The sequence below is a fragment of the Pleurodeles waltl genome, chromosome 3_1 (genome assembly GCF_031143425.1).
Source record: "Pleurodeles waltl isolate 20211129_DDA chromosome 3_1, aPleWal1.hap1.20221129, whole genome shotgun sequence".
NCBI lineage: Eukaryota > Metazoa > Chordata > Amphibia > Caudata > Salamandridae > Pleurodeles > Pleurodeles waltl.
Window position 1 is genome coordinate 527,594,157 of NC_090440.1, and position 15,680 is coordinate 527,609,836.

General features: G+C 45.6%; 1 protein-coding gene across 5 annotated transcripts in view; it reads left to right on the forward strand.

Annotated features, from left to right (window-relative positions):
• The window catches only part of ANKDD1A (ankyrin repeat and death domain containing 1A), a 315,687-nt gene that overhangs the window by 94,422 nt on the left and 205,585 nt on the right, over positions 1 to 15,680 (forward strand). The gene's annotated exons all lie outside the window — the stretch shown is intronic.

The following is a 15,680-nucleotide window of genomic DNA, read 5'->3' on the forward strand; positions in this document are numbered from 1 at the left end:
GGATCATGGAAGTAGGAGAATGGCCACCAATGCAGCTAAATGGTGAAGATTCTTCCTGTGCTTCTGTTCCTTTATCTGTTAGAAATAAAAGCAGGACTAATCTGCGCCTTCTTACGATAGCAGTAGACCTGTACTGGGACAATGCAAAAGTCCGGTCCCCGAAGTAAGTGCTGGTGGTGCCCACTGTCAACCAATGGGACAAATTAACCACTGCTGGTGCCTACACACTACTCAAGCACCTAGACATACAGGCACACCCACGGACACATATGCACAGCATTGGGAGCACTAGTAGACAGCAACACACACACACACACACAGACCTACCAACAGCAACTCACATTCACATACACATCAAAGGCCCACACGCACTCACCATCACATACTATCCTACACACAAACCATCTGGGACCCTTAGAATTGCAGTCAGGCTCCACATATGCACATGACATCAAACCCCACAGGTCTACCACCACCAGCCTATACACATTTTTTGTTTCCTCGAATTTCCATAGACTGATACAGACACTGCTTAAGAGGCAGAGGTACTAGCATGGCTGCACAACGTAATAGTAGAGAACAGCGAAAGGCACCAGGATGCGTGACACAGGTTCAGAAGCTGAAGGGCTTCAGGCGCTTGCAGTGGTTGAATTTAGGCACCGAGGGAAGGTGCAGCTTCAGAAGAACTGCTCACATGAGTCTTGGCGGGTCACAACCACACTCGAGAACAATTAAGTTGCTCCACCACACAGTGCATATTGATTGCATGACAAATACATATACCATCAATATATAAAAGAATACCTCAACCTTTAACATAGCCTTGGCCAAAATAACTAAGAAAAACAATCTTTAAAACTCAAGTTAAAAGGAACTTTAAGATGACTAATTTGTTGGCACATGGTATGCAGAAATTCAAAGGTTGTTACACCCACATTTTCATCTTTCATCAACAACTTGATCACTTAACCTTAATTTCCACCCCTAATGTGTAGTGTTTAAAATGTGAAATGAGGTAGTAAATGAACATTTTTGGCATCTTTTATGTATAATCTTTGCTGGGATGGAATAGTCCTCTGTATGGTATCGAATGTGCACTCCTGCCTTGAATCTCCATCTGTACTGATGTCTGGATCCCTAATGCTCTTTTTTGTTGTCATAAACAAACACGGATCATGTGTGTATGCCATGATAAAGGCCTATCTCATGGACTGTGGTCTTGTTGGACTGGGAGAGGCACCCTCATAGAGGTGGAAGGTTACTGCTTTCACCTGGAGTTAAGCAGCAGAAGTACAGTGGTGGCCACATACTGTGTAGTGATTAGTAGGAGTGAAAAGGTTGTTTTTAGGTTGAGCCTAGGCGGCGCGAAAGCGCTGTCTCTCAACATGTTGTAGTCTACATCTGTGGGCTTGCAGCATGCCCATCTCACGCCCATCTCTTTCATTCGTTCCCTGGACTGCCTTTCAAAATTGCCTTGATTTCGTAGGGAAAAGCTTTAAGTTTGTCCTGCCTTGAGGCTGCTGTGTTACCACCTTGGAGACCCACACTGTTACATGGATTATTGCACGATCAGCTATATACCTTAGTGTGGTGCACTACTTTTTTATTTTGTCTTGCCGTTTCGCGCTGCATGGCAGTATGTTGTTTCTTCTTCTCCCTTGTTTTGGGCATGCAGCTGTTTGTGGTGTCTGCGCCCAAAGGCTGCAAGCTGGAGTTTTTTAAAAAAAATTTATTTAATCATTTTTTTTTAAAAGGTTCATATAGTGCAAACTGGATTGGAGGACCGCTTTACATGAGGATGTGAAGTATCATATAGCACAAACTCGATTGGAGGAGCACTTTATATGACTACGTGAAGTTTCATATAGAGCAACCTTGATCTGAGGAGCTCTTTACATGAATACCACTTAACAAGTTTAGCAGTTGAAAATATACAAACTGGAGTATTTAAAATAAAAAAATAAAACAGAAATACTCAAAGCGACTCTCCCAGCACAGTGGGAGAGACGATGCTGCAATATTCACTGCACTCGGGAAACTCACCCCATAATGTTTTGCTGGGCATTCTTTTCCAAAACATTTTTGTCCACAACTCAGCCTGTGGTGGTCCTACGACAATGGGACCACCACCAAACCCTTCAGCATGACATGCTCTTTCGTCATCTCTGGTTCCCCACACTAGGTTGGAGGGGACCACAAAATAATAACCCCTCCCACCAGTCAGTGTCTTTTTAAGTTCTCTCATGGCTAAAACGTTTGTTTTACAGCTGGGAGTAGGTTGTGTTTTAAGGGCCTTGTTTGTAATAATATTCCTGTGGGCCTGTTAGGCCTGAAAACTTGTAATGCACTACGCCCTCTAGGGGCTAAATATGTGGTTACACTGACTTACGTTCTGCCATTCTATTTTCATGTGGTTAGGCTCTCTAGGGGCTGACAATATGGTTAAATGACCATGGCCCTCATTCTGATATTGGCGGGCGGCGGTCGCCGCCCGCCAATATCTGGCCGCCGAATGACCGCCCCGCGGTCAAAAACCAAGGCGGCCATTCCAACTTTTTCCGCTGGGCCGGCGGGCGCCCTCCAAAAGAGCGCCCGCCGGCCCAGCGGGAAAGCCGCTGCAACAATGAAGCCGGCTCCGAATGGAGCCGGCGGAGTTGCAGGGGTGCGACGGGTGCAGTGGCACCCGTCGCGATTTTCACTGTCTGCTAAGCAGACAGTGAAAATCTTTGTGGGGCCCTGTTAGGGGGCCCCTGCACTGCCCATGCCGGTAGCATGGGCAGTGCAGGGGCCCCCAGGGGCCCCACGACACCCGTTCCCACCATCCTGATTCTGGCAGTGAAAACCGCCAGAAACAGGCTGGCGGGAAGGGGGTCGGAATCCCCATGGCGGCGCTGCAAGCAGCGCCGCCATGGAGGATTCCCTGGGCCAGGGGAAAACCGGCGGGAAACCGCTGGTTCCCCTTTTCTGACCGCGGCTTTACCGCTGCCGTCAGAATAGCCCTGGAAGCACCGCAAGCCTGTTGGCGGTGCTTCCGCTGCCCTCCGCCCTGGCGGTCAGAGACCGCCAGGGTTGGAATGAGGGCCCATGTTTCTTACAGGTATTATTTTTATTGTGGTGCCCTCTAGGGGCTGTCCTGAGCTTTACAGTCAAGATATTACAATATTCGCTGCACTCAGAAACTCACCCCATAATGCTTTGCAGGGCATTCCTTTTACAATTTTTTTTTGCCCAAAACTCACCACATGATGTGCTCTTTCTGTCTATGTCATCTCTGGGCCCCCACACTAGGTTGGGGGGGGGTACCCCCAAAAAAATTATATAGAAAAATATAATAAATAATGGCTATATTTTAATTGTTTGCTGCAGATAGAGGAAGAAGGTAAATGGAAGTGCTTTAGGTATGTGCAGGGCCACTGGAATTATGTGGCAGAGAGGACCAAATTATGCGTCAGGGTTGACCAATTTATGCGCCCAGAAAAGTCCAGTTATGCATTTACAACACCAATAGCTGTAACTCAAGCAAATGCAAGACCTATTGCATTGCAAATTCTCGTTTGCTTGTGTCACTAGATTGACCTTACTCACCTTTGGCCTACATCAGGTTGGTGTGCTGTGCTGTGCAGCAGAGAAGTGGTGTATCTCACTGGGTGTATGTGTGCCTTGTAAGGGTGTAATATACGAATAGCACACTAGCACATTAGCAGTGTGTGCATGGTGTATGCATGTGCTGGAGATGCATATGCCAATGAGTTGTGCCATACCTGAAGGCTGTAGTGCTGCGCAGCAGTGTGTGCAGAATAAATGCATGTGTTGGATGTATGTGTACCTCTGAGTGGTACAATGCATGAAGGATACAGTGCGTGCATGTTAAATGTGTATGCTGGATGTATATGTGCCACTTAGTGGTACAATTTATAAAGGATACAGTACTGGGCAGTGCGTAAAAGTAAAATGCAGATGCTGGAAATGTGCACCTTTGACTGGTACAGTACATGGAAAATACAGTACTCCGCAATGTTTGTATGCAGTATAAATACACAGGGTTTATTGGTACAGTACAATGGCTGGCCCTGGGCTTTATTTTTGGAGACCCAAGTCTCCATGGTAAAACATGGTGAGGAGGTAGCGAGACTGCCCAGGTAGATGTGTGTTTTGCTGCATTCCTGTAAGGTGAGCGGGGCACACAATGGGGAGGGGAAGAGAGTGGGAGACAAGGGCTCCTCTGAACACCTCAAAAGTGTGCTCTTTGATTCAGTGAGAGGTCAAAAGGAAGGGGCCTGGGCACATCTCAGGAGGAGATGGGGTTGATAAGAGAATCATAAGGAACAGGTCTGGGGGCCCTGGCCTCACTTTTTGATGCACGTATCACTGTGGTTGATAGCCAGGTGTAAACTCTAGTCACTCCCATGGTCTGTGTTGTGGGACTATCAGCTTTGGAGACACTCCTGATGTAACAACTTATTTTCTAGACGAAGGCGGAGCAGAGGAGTGAGTACTTCAAAAGAAGCAGAATCCTAACATAAAACTTCAAAGAATCAGACCCTAAATCACATTTGGTGTGTGGAACTAGCCTATAAAAAGCGGTGGTTGAGATCACAAAACTTCTCATCTGCCAAATAGCCAGATGACCTGTGTGAGGAGAGGAAGCTCTGCAAGGCTTCCACCTGTGACAAGGACTGGGGCCCAAGGCCTGCCACTCTTCCTCCTGAGTTAAGGGACATTAAAATACCACCTGCCATGGAGCCTGGAACACTAACACCTGCCTGCTTGCCAAGACCAGTGTGCCCAGTGAGGAAAAGGAAAGTGTTGGAGGAAGCAAAGTAAACAGGGAAGCCCTGTTGAGTGGACTCCCTGTGAGAGGTGTGAGGAACCGACTGCTGCACTGATTGTGTCATTGTCAGTGTGCAGAACAGAGTTTGTGACCCCTGTATGCCAGGAGAGAGACACTGTGAACATAGCCATGTGCTGTGCTGCATGCGAGAAGGGGCTGTAGCCCTGTGCAGTAGCGGAGCAGTGACCCATATGCCAGTAAGGGCTTCCAGAGAAAGAGTACCATACATGAAGGGACCGCATGCCTGTGCAGTAGCTGAGCAGTGACCCCATATGCTTGGAGGGCTACTGTGACAAGTATCAACGTGAGTTGCGGTGACCCAGACAGAGGTGGGGGTCACCGGGAGCACCAAAGACTGCAGCTTTTCTGCACAGCTGGAGAAGTGAGGATGCTGTGGGAGCACCGTCACGTAGGTGAGGGACCCAGGAAAGGATCGTCATAGCCTTCCCCATCAGGAACTGAACACTTACCCCACAGCAAAGCTCCTGTTGTTTCAGGAGCACAACCACAAATAAAAAGTCCTGTATATGTTGAGTGCAGCCACGTGGTCCATGTGCGGCCAACTTAACTCAAATTGGCTGCTGCCACTGCAAACATCCATGGATGGGGAGTACTCAGGAATTCCGAACGCTGTTCTCCTGCTGGAGTGGGTTATACATGTTTTTAGACTTGTCGGCCCCAGGGGAACTTGCTGCTGGATGTGCCACAGTGCTAGAACATCTTTGACTTTAATTGAAAGTTAAAGTGGACTCTTACGACTCAGACTGCTAGTAGGCATACCCTGGATTTTACAAAAAGTGAATGGGGAACAACCACTATCGTGAAAGCCAGGTGAAAGTGGACAGGGAATCCCCAAAGAGCCCAGTCTTCCAGAGGAATTGTGTGACTGTTGTATATTTACTTTCTGTAGGTGGTGATAGAAAATAAAATACTTTTTTCCCATTAAAGTGAGTCTTTGGCTTGCCAGTGATTAATTGCTACTGTGGGCATTTTGAGTTGTGAACCTGTGTTCACTCCCTTTTATCCAAACCTCCCTCTCCCCAGCACCCACCTCCCCACCCGGAGGGAGCCTTGGACTACTCAGATCATGCTTACTGTGAGAATCAAGTGCAGAAGGGTACTTGGCCCTGTTACTCAGAATCCATGACCATGTACGTCAGGAGTAAACACCCTCAACCCCAGCACTTGGGCTCAGTGTCCCCTGCGTGCCTCCTGGCTCCCTGCAATGGGATCTGTCAATCTTAGATTTCAAACGTTGGTTCAGACATTATATTTTCATTTTTGGTGTGTGAATGGTTAATGTTTAGTACTGTAACCATGGAGATTCTATTTAAAGTTTGTCTTTTTGGTCTTTGCTTAACTCATAAAATTCAGTTCTCTTGTTCACTGATGAATATTGCTTATGGTATTTCATAGTTTTTATAGCACAAACATATCTGATTTCCAGAACAAGAAGTTCCTAAAATACTCTCACTCTCCATTCTCCTCTTTTAATTCCTGTATTTTAATTGCTTCCTGAACTCTTTCATTTTTCAATATTTTTTTCTTATAACCAAGTTTACATCAGAATCTCAGTAATTGACAGTAAACGAGTGTAGCTATTCACTGCAAAAAAAGCTTACTAAGGCACATAACTTGACATCCTCTGCATGCTTAGGTCTCTCTGGCTTAAGCATCTTGGTAAATTAAAGCCACTGTTAACAAAACGCACTTTCTTTGTTTACAAAAACTACCTTTATGAATATGAACTCATGAATGAATGCATTAGTTCTGCCAATAGCGTAGTCATTTAAACATTTTGAAATTATCAAGTTGCAAAGCCTTGACTAGCACTGTGATTAGACAGTGTACCAGTCAAAGAATGAAGCGACAATAGGCCTGAACTATGCTACTTTCACATTGCGTTTGTTGATGTGCACAAAAACAGTGTCAATGCCCATCATTATAATTGCCAGCATAACAACAAACTTTGTTTGCTATTGTTGATTCCATTGGACATGACCACCCCCCCACCCCGAACCAGAAGTACGTGGTCAAGCAGTCCCTGTGACCCAGGCCTGAAGCAATTGATTGACCTATCACAGGTGGGGTGACACGTAGCCCATAGACAAACGTGCCAACCTGGATAGACCAGATTGATTTGCCAGATAGGCAGCAACACCACAAAGGTCCTTGGAAATTGGCCCCAAATAAAACACATTTGGCCAAGGGGGTAGGCGTTCCCAGAACAGCATAAAGTTAGATGCCACATGAGGTTAAGAACACACAGCCAATCAGAACACAGCACCCATCCAACACACAGTGTTCACATGCTCCCCATGCAGGACATCTGGACATGTTACCCACTGGCTCACACTATATGTACGCAAGGTCGAGACCCATCAGCAGACAGAGAGAGTTATGGTCTCATGACTAGACCCAGATTCCTCTTTTCAAAGAATGTATTCATTCGATTTATTGCACCTCATGACAATGTATGAAAAGACACTCAAAACTCCGTAACTTTGGGGGACAGTCATCAGACCCTGACTCTGTACTGCGTTCTCCCAGCCATTGCGTTTAATTAAACAGACTGTTCCTGCTTTGCCAGACGCCTCTTGTCTTTCATTTATCTAAGGTAACTCCACACTTGAGCAACATTTTGGCAAGCCAGATAGGAGAGACTGCTCTCCTCTGAGCCTAGACTGCAGCCGAAGGAAGGGGACCCCACCTGTACGGATTCACGTCTGCACAGCAAAGAGAGGTGATCAGACACCACAACTGATTGAAAGTTCTGCTGAATCCGCAGGGTGGAGGTCCATCCTGAAGCTGCTGTCTGTGGGTAAGAGACTACATCTGATACTTAGTCCCAGCATTTGGCATATGACAAACTAGGACTCCGCTTGGACCGCTGGGCATGACACAGATGTTACACATAGGCTCTGGCTGTGATATAAAGCAAACAGCTCAATCTTTTTTTTTTAGTCTAAATGGGTTTCTCAGCACTACCAGTCTCTTAAACATTATTGGAGACTGAGGGCCATATTCACAAAGGAAAACGTAGACCTAAAGTCTAAGTTTAGACGAAACATCTATGTTTAGACCTAAAGTCTAACATTACTCAGAGTAAAGTTAGACTTTTGGTCTAAGTTTAGACTTTTTTTCTAAACTTACACAAAAAATCTAAATTTACACCAAAAGTCTAATTTAACTCGCAGTAGAGTTAGACTTTTGGTCTAAGTTTTGACTTTTGATCTAAACTTACACCAAAAGTCTAAACTTAGACAAAAAGTCTAACTTTACTGATTGTAAAGGTAGTCTTCAGGTCTAAACTTAGACTATTGTTCTAAGTTTATCTTTGTGAATCAGGCCCTGAAAGAAGTGAGAGGTGTTATTTGCTTGGACCACTGGGTTTGACACAGATGGTACACTGAGCCCCTGGGTGTGAAACAGGGTGTAATTCGGATGTTAGGGAACATTTGGACCTTGGAGATTGGGCGTAGCTTGCGCTTGGCCAAGGAGGGCCTGTAGTTGTCAAGTTGTTCCTTCTTCTCTGCCTAAATTGTTGTTAACTTTGTCTCCGAGCTAATATTGACAGACTATCGGGCTCACTTGGTCCCATGTACCGCGCTTAGCCTCCCCATGGCATTGGGCAGCATGCGCTAGTAGCGGGCTAATGATTTGTTTTGGACAAAGTCATCATTTTTGTTTTCCTCTGTCATTTTTCCTTCTCTTTTCTCTTCTTTTCGATTGTGGTTTCCTCTGTTCTCCCTTCATTCCATTGTGGTTTCCAATTGGTGCATTTTTTGGTGCAGATTAACTGTTGCAACTATATTTCATGGTGAAATGCTGTGACTCGTTAAGTGTTTTTATGTGCATTCAAGGAAGTCACTATCTTTCTCTCACAAAGATTTATTGCATGCCTTCTAATCTGCTGCTAAAACAGTTTACAATGTTTAAGTTAACCATTGCACTTTCTGAAAGGTTGTGATTCTTCATATGGATTGTTTTATGTGTTGTGAAAGTCTATGTGATGCATCTCTTTCTAAAGTTGAGCTCATAGCTAGTAGGTATGGCCAGCATAATTCTGTATTCATATTTCGCCATGATTTGATTAGGATTTAGGACCATTTAAATCTAAAAGAATTTAGAAATGTACCAGTTCCCTAGGAAGGTTCCCAACTCATCATGGAGTCGCCGTTAAGCCACATGCAAACTATATTCCCCACACAGGCTAAAAAGTTAGATAAATGCTGCTGTGAATGGTACATACATACTAAGGCACATGCATTCCCCTGGCCAGAGGGGGGAACCTTTGGCATCAACATAGTAGAACACACAAGGACACACATTCAGACAAAATGCTTAGGGCACTAAAAAGCTGAAAGAGAAGCACTGGTAGAGCTATAGGTCAACTTCGAGGTGGCCTTGACCTGCAATCACCCAGAACCTACAAGCAAAGTTTCTGCACCTCCCCTCACCATACGTAGGTACTGAGGTGCTCTCTCTTATGACTGCCATCCCAGCCATTCCTGCCCAGGCGTACACCAATCAACTGGTTATGGAGCCTAGAGGGCTCTCCGCCAGGCAGCGACCCCAGCCCAGGTTGGTGCTGTGGTACCCCCAAGCTTAACCCTCTGTCTGCCATGCTCTGTCGTTCAGACCCCAGCAGCGCAGGGAGCATGCATTCCATCACATCTGGTAAAGCGCTCTCAGGTGACTGGGACGTTCCTGACACCACCAGTGGAGGGCAAGAAAAAGTTCCCATCCTTCCAGTGTCTGACATCAGGGAGGGAGCCATAGGGTATACTCCCCCAAAGTATGCCCAGGCTGCAGAAGAGACGACAGAGCGTGAGCTTGAAGTTATGTTCCCACTAAGGAGAGGAGCGTGGAGCACCGAGTGAAGGAGGGAGACCAGGTGGGAGTTAGTAGAAAGGTGCAGGTTGAGGGGAGAGAGAACTCTCGTCTGGGAAGCACAAAGGGAGAACAGAGTAACATGCCCTCCTCCAGAGGAGAGCGGAGCCATGCGAAGAGAAGTCCGAAGTAGAACCAGAAGGGAGGCCCCTATCAGAAGCTCGAACCCACCAGACCATCAGCATAGGAGAAGGGCCGACCGAGAAATAAGAGATGAAAGCAGCATAGTCCAAAGCCAACTAAGGCATAGGAGACACAAAACAGCACCTTTACGCATGCAGGAGGAGAGCAGCGACGAAGGTGTCCACCACTCCCTCTGAACGCACTGGTCATACAAATCAACCCCTAGAGGGATAGTTTCAGAGAAGAAGGTGAGGTCTTTACACAACCATTTTGCCACCTGCTGCCCGCCAGTATGGATCCCTCCTCCAGCCAGTATGATAAACCGTGGCTGGAGGAGGGATCCTTCGAGTCAGAGGACCTGGCTGTTATGGAATACTGCATCCGGCATGGAGGGGAAGAATGGAATGGAAGAATGCCTAAAAAGATGGGAGCACTACGTTGAGGTAAAACCTGTGGCGCTGTTCTGAACCAAAATATGCCAGTTGTTACAGAAGGGCACACCAGGGACGATCTTTGTGCCAGGGTCGCTGATGGTCAAAGAGGGGCTCATGACCAAACTACCCCGATTGATGAACAGAGCAGGAATATGGAACTTATGTTTTGAGAAAAACACGGCAGGAATAAACCTTGCAATAGGTAATGTCAAGAGTCTTGTCAGCAGCATCATCAGCGAGCAGACCAATATGTTTTTTTTCCTGAGCGCGCACCCCAAACGTCTTTCTGACTAACGGCAAGAATGACGAGGGCCACATTAAATTAATTCAGACACCAGATGTGGTGGACGCCACGTGCAGGGACTAGGGTGTACACTTGCCCTCAGAGCACATTGCAAACATCCGCAACCCCCAAATTGAGACACACACCCTTTCACATCATTCCACACAGGTGTAGGTCAACAGGTTCTACCTGCATCAGTAAAACACACACACACATTAGGGAAGTTACCTAAGGAATACCCCACAGAGATCTGCCAATAGAAGCACTCCCACCTGCCATAGTGAGAGGAGAGGACCAGATGACCCAAAAAATAAAACCCAGGTGACCCATGACTAAAACCAGTCATCACTCCCTAAAATTGTTGCCTCAACTGGAGCCACCTCCGACCTAAATGCACAGGACATAAGTAAAGAAGAACAGCGCAGAAGTCTTCCGAGATTAAAAGATGACATATGTTTTTCTAAGTTAACATACAACCCACAGCTCTTATCCACCAGGTCTGTGTCAAAACCAAAAGTGCACCACCTTTTCAGCAGTCTGCCACCTCCTCAGCAAAAACTTCCAGAACTGTGACAAGACCCAAGCACACGACGAATAGACCACAGGCTGTTTTTTTTACTGTTTTTTTAATGGGCATTCTACTATGAACACTGTTACCCAAACAAGACACCCCCGGTAACGCAGCGCCTGAAAAGAGCAGAGACATCCTCAACCACCAGAAGACTGCAGATGTTTCCCCAGAAAACCATTGCAAGACCTACAAATTTCTAAAAGTCATGTATTATTATATCCTTGTTCACCCTTTGTTTGTTGTGGGGATGGCCGCATCCATCCATAGCCAGAAATCTGCCTAGTCACACAGAGCCTACCTTGACATTGTTACAATGTTTGTGTAGAGGCCTTTCCCACATCAGTTACAATTACACTGAACCTAATGTTAGTATTCCACATGCACAACACAGCGCACCCTTATACAACACATGGTGTCAGAACATGACTGCCGTGGGCACCCAGACTTCGGCCAGACTCTGCTACGTTTGCTCGCTGATCCCACACGCCGTAGGTGTAGATAGGCTTTATCTATCCCAGAAGTTAGCCCGGAGAAAGCTGAATGTCTCATCCGAGTTCCAACATCTGCCACAAAATTCACCTCTGTTATATCAGGCTTGAAAGAAAAGAGCTGCTGATTATTTTGGTTGGGCTCAGTACAAGGACATTCCAGAAGAATACAGACTATTCACTGTCACTCAAGTAAATGTGGGAGGGTTCATACTCTTCTTCCTACTACAGACAAAAACGAACGTCCGCTGGTTGCAGATAACCAGGCAGGAAATGTTGAAAATGATCAACAATACTGAGCTCACCTAAACTCTATCAAGGAAGAACTAAAAGCCATCCGCCTCATGGTGATGCAACATCAGTATGTGTTGGACACGATGCAATGGAGGTTGGGGTATGCACCAAGATTGGTGCGTCCTATTGCACATTTATACCTGGTAACGACCTGGACAATGGGACCCTGACTTTCGCCATCCAAGCACTGCATCGTCTACATGGTGACATGAAGAAGGAGGGAGGTTCCCATAAGCAAGATTGGCTGTTTCATTGGTTTTCCTGGCTCCCCCGGTGGGTGGCCAGACTGTGCATGTCATTGCTGCCAGTTCTTATTTCTGTGCTGTTATTGTGTTGTTTCCTACAAATGTGGGTTTACTGCTGTAAAAATGCAGTCCCCAAATTAGGTAAAGTTCACGTAGGTAGGGAAATGGTAGTAGACACAACAGAAATACTTCAAACTTTGAATAACGTGACTTTCATGAAATATGTTGTGAATAAAGTAGTTGAAAATTCAACTAGAGGGAGGAATGTTGATATGCACAAAAACAGTGTCAATGTAAGCTATGATATGTGCCAGCAGAAAATGAACTCACTTTGCTATAATCAAATGCACCTGACAATATCTCCCTGTAAACCCGGAGTAAGAAGTATGTGCTCAAGCAGGCCCTGCAACCCAGGCCTGAAGCAACTGATTGACAGACCACAGGAGGAGTGACGTATAGCCTGTAGACAAATGCTCCAAACGGGAAAGAGACAGATCGATGCCCCAGAGAGGCAGCGACAAAGCAAGGGTCCTAGGAACTTGGCCCCCAATAAAACACATTTCTTCAGAGGGGTATACTCTCCCAAATCACCAAATAGTTAGATGCCACATGAGGTTAGGAACACACAGCCAATGAGAACACAGCACACACACCACAGGCTGTTATCACGCCCACCCCGAGCCGGACATCTGGAAATGTTACCTACTGTCCCACACTATGTCGACACAAGGTCGAGACCCACCTGCACACTTAACCAGATGATCGGGTTTACGGCCTCGAGACTAGGCCCGGATTCCTTTTTTCAAAGAATGTTGTTTTATTGCACCTCATGACAGTGTATAAAAAGACATTCAAAACTCTGTAAATTTGCGAGCCAGCCATCAGACCCCGACTCTGTACTGCGTTCTCCCGGCCATTGCGTTTAATTAAACAGACTGTTCCAGCTTTGCCTGACGCCGCTTGTCTCACATTTTTTAAAGAGAAATCCACATTCAAGCAACACACTCCATGAAGAGGCTCTTCCTTTCTCTCTGCTTTTTGCTGCTAAAGTTTTGTAAAATGTTTGAGACTGGGGCTGCTTAAACACTAGCTCACAGATGCTGCATATTGCAGCAGTAAATACAATGTGGTCCAGTAGACTTCTACCAGACTCAACCTTGTGCGTTAGATCCAACTCTCTGTGACACTTGGTTGGAAAGGTTCTAGTCCATTTTCACAAATAAAATCTCTGCAGAAAAATCTCACTTGTAACAATAAGGAGAAATGTGATTCTTGTGACTGCCCTGACACTCCTAATTTTCTCTTAGGCCCTCTGAGAAACCATTTCAGTTCTGTGGTAAGGAACCACCATTCAGAGTATAAGTGGCCTTCCCACTAATACCAACAACTTTAGGGAGGATCCGGCTCTCCCCTTTTTTCTCTTTTCAGCTTCCACTCACCCACCGGGTTAAGAGCGTTGCCCCTTTGGACCTATCTCATCCAAACAATAAAACATTAAATAAAATGAATTTGCCTCCAGAACCAACTATGCACATGCCTTGGCCGCAGACCAGCAATCCCTGCAATCAGAGTCTCCAAGATGTCCTATCCAACCAGTATGAAGATCAGAGACTTGCTCCCTGAAATATCTACCACACCACTGTAGATCTTTATAGCACACCACTAACTGTTGGGTGCTGCAATATGTGCAGCATGGATAATGGATGTATAGCCTTGACCTGAATGCCTAACGTTTCCTGAACCTGGTATCTTGGCTTGTAATTTTGCCCTGCAATTTTGCTAACCTAAGGTGTGCACTGAGGCCTAAGCCCTCATAATTCAAGGTCCAGACCCTGTTATATGACCTGAAGAGGCACACCAACCGCACTCTTATAGTTGGCATAGGATTACGGTCCTTGCTCAGGCTGAGACGCATAAGGCAGTGGCTGCAGCATGCTGAGTTTAGTGAATCAGTAGTGTGATTATATATTTTTCTCTGTGTCAGGGAGAGGGTAGTCTACTGGCCCCTGTTGCTCTGACATTCTGTGTGTTTGTCCAATTAACGTATATAATAGTAGAACTGTGTGAGATGGGTATGAGTACTCAGACCAGTGGGATCCAGTTTGAATGGCTTTACATTTAACACATCACAAGATGGAGGGTGGATATAGTTCCCCCAAACAGTTGTATTGACCATTCCTGTGGCTGGAGGGTTGAGACCTGGGCACTGAGATGAAGCAGGATGAAGATGGGCTCCTCGTACACATTCAAGCAGGATTTGACAGTGAGAAAGGCAGTGAGAATCTTGCTAGCAAATAGCTGCTGATTAGTTCTTCCTGACCAATGCCATTTGACAGATGGCAGGTTTAGGGCTAGGACTGAAGGTTTCTGCGTTTCTAACTTGTCCTTGTGCCTGCCCCTTTTACTGATTTAGGAAGGTAAATGACAGCGAGGTGCAGAGATCTCACACATCATTGTCAATTTGTTTTGGATACTCCTGCTTGGAGTGCCAACATCACTGACACCAAACCTTTGTTGCATTCTCCTAATTTTTCCGCAAAGTATTACCTTCTGCTGTGTAATTAAAGTACATTCCTTTATATGAACTGTAAGCACTGAGCAATATGTTACGTTGTTGGGCCTGTTGGTTGAATGTTGATTTCTGAGCTCTTGTACTCTACTGTGCCTCCCTGAGAAGCTTTTGATCAATGCCGGACTGGGCGGTTTTGGTTGCATTGACCATGGGTAGTCGACGTCAGCTTGGCAAAAAAGACTGTCATGTATTTGGAAGGGTCTGTCTATGATTAGTCATTACAAACCTTTCTTGAGCGATGGCGAGGTGGGTGCGGTCACGTAGGCCATTGGGAAACTTGGTAGACAGTTGTATAGTGAATAGGCCTGATTGTGCATATCTCAGGTTTCCGCCCATTCATTGCAGAGGCTGGCTTATCTTTGTTGCACTCCCTATGTCTTAGTGTGTCAGCAAGAGCTCCGAAGAGGCAGAAACTGAGTGAAGGGGGAGTAACCTGAGGACAGGGATGTTGGAATAAGGTGGTTAAAACAGGTAATTATTCTGTTTTGTCTTGGATTTACATACTTAATTAAGCATAGCAGATTTGCAGGGACAGGTTGTTCCAGGGGTGATATGCTGCCACTAAGAAGTGATTTTGCTTCCTTTATTTGAACTGTGTACTAAGATCACAAGTTGTCCTCCCTTCTGCTGGGCATAGGTTGTGAGTTAAGGTGTATTTATTTGTGAAATTTGCCTAAAAAGCATTTGTAGGTGAGGGAGATAATCCTGAAGATCATTTTATCTCATTATAATATAAGTTTCCAAAGTACGATCCAATTTAAGTCTTCTTTTACTTGCATTTGTTGTCATTATTCTTCTCATGATCAGCCTTCCTTAATGAACTTTGACACTTTCTATAACAATCTTTTCTCATTCATACACATAATCAAATCTTTCTGTATAACTACACTATGCAGGCACACATGCTTTGTGTATCTGTAAACATTCATAGAAACCTGGATAAACA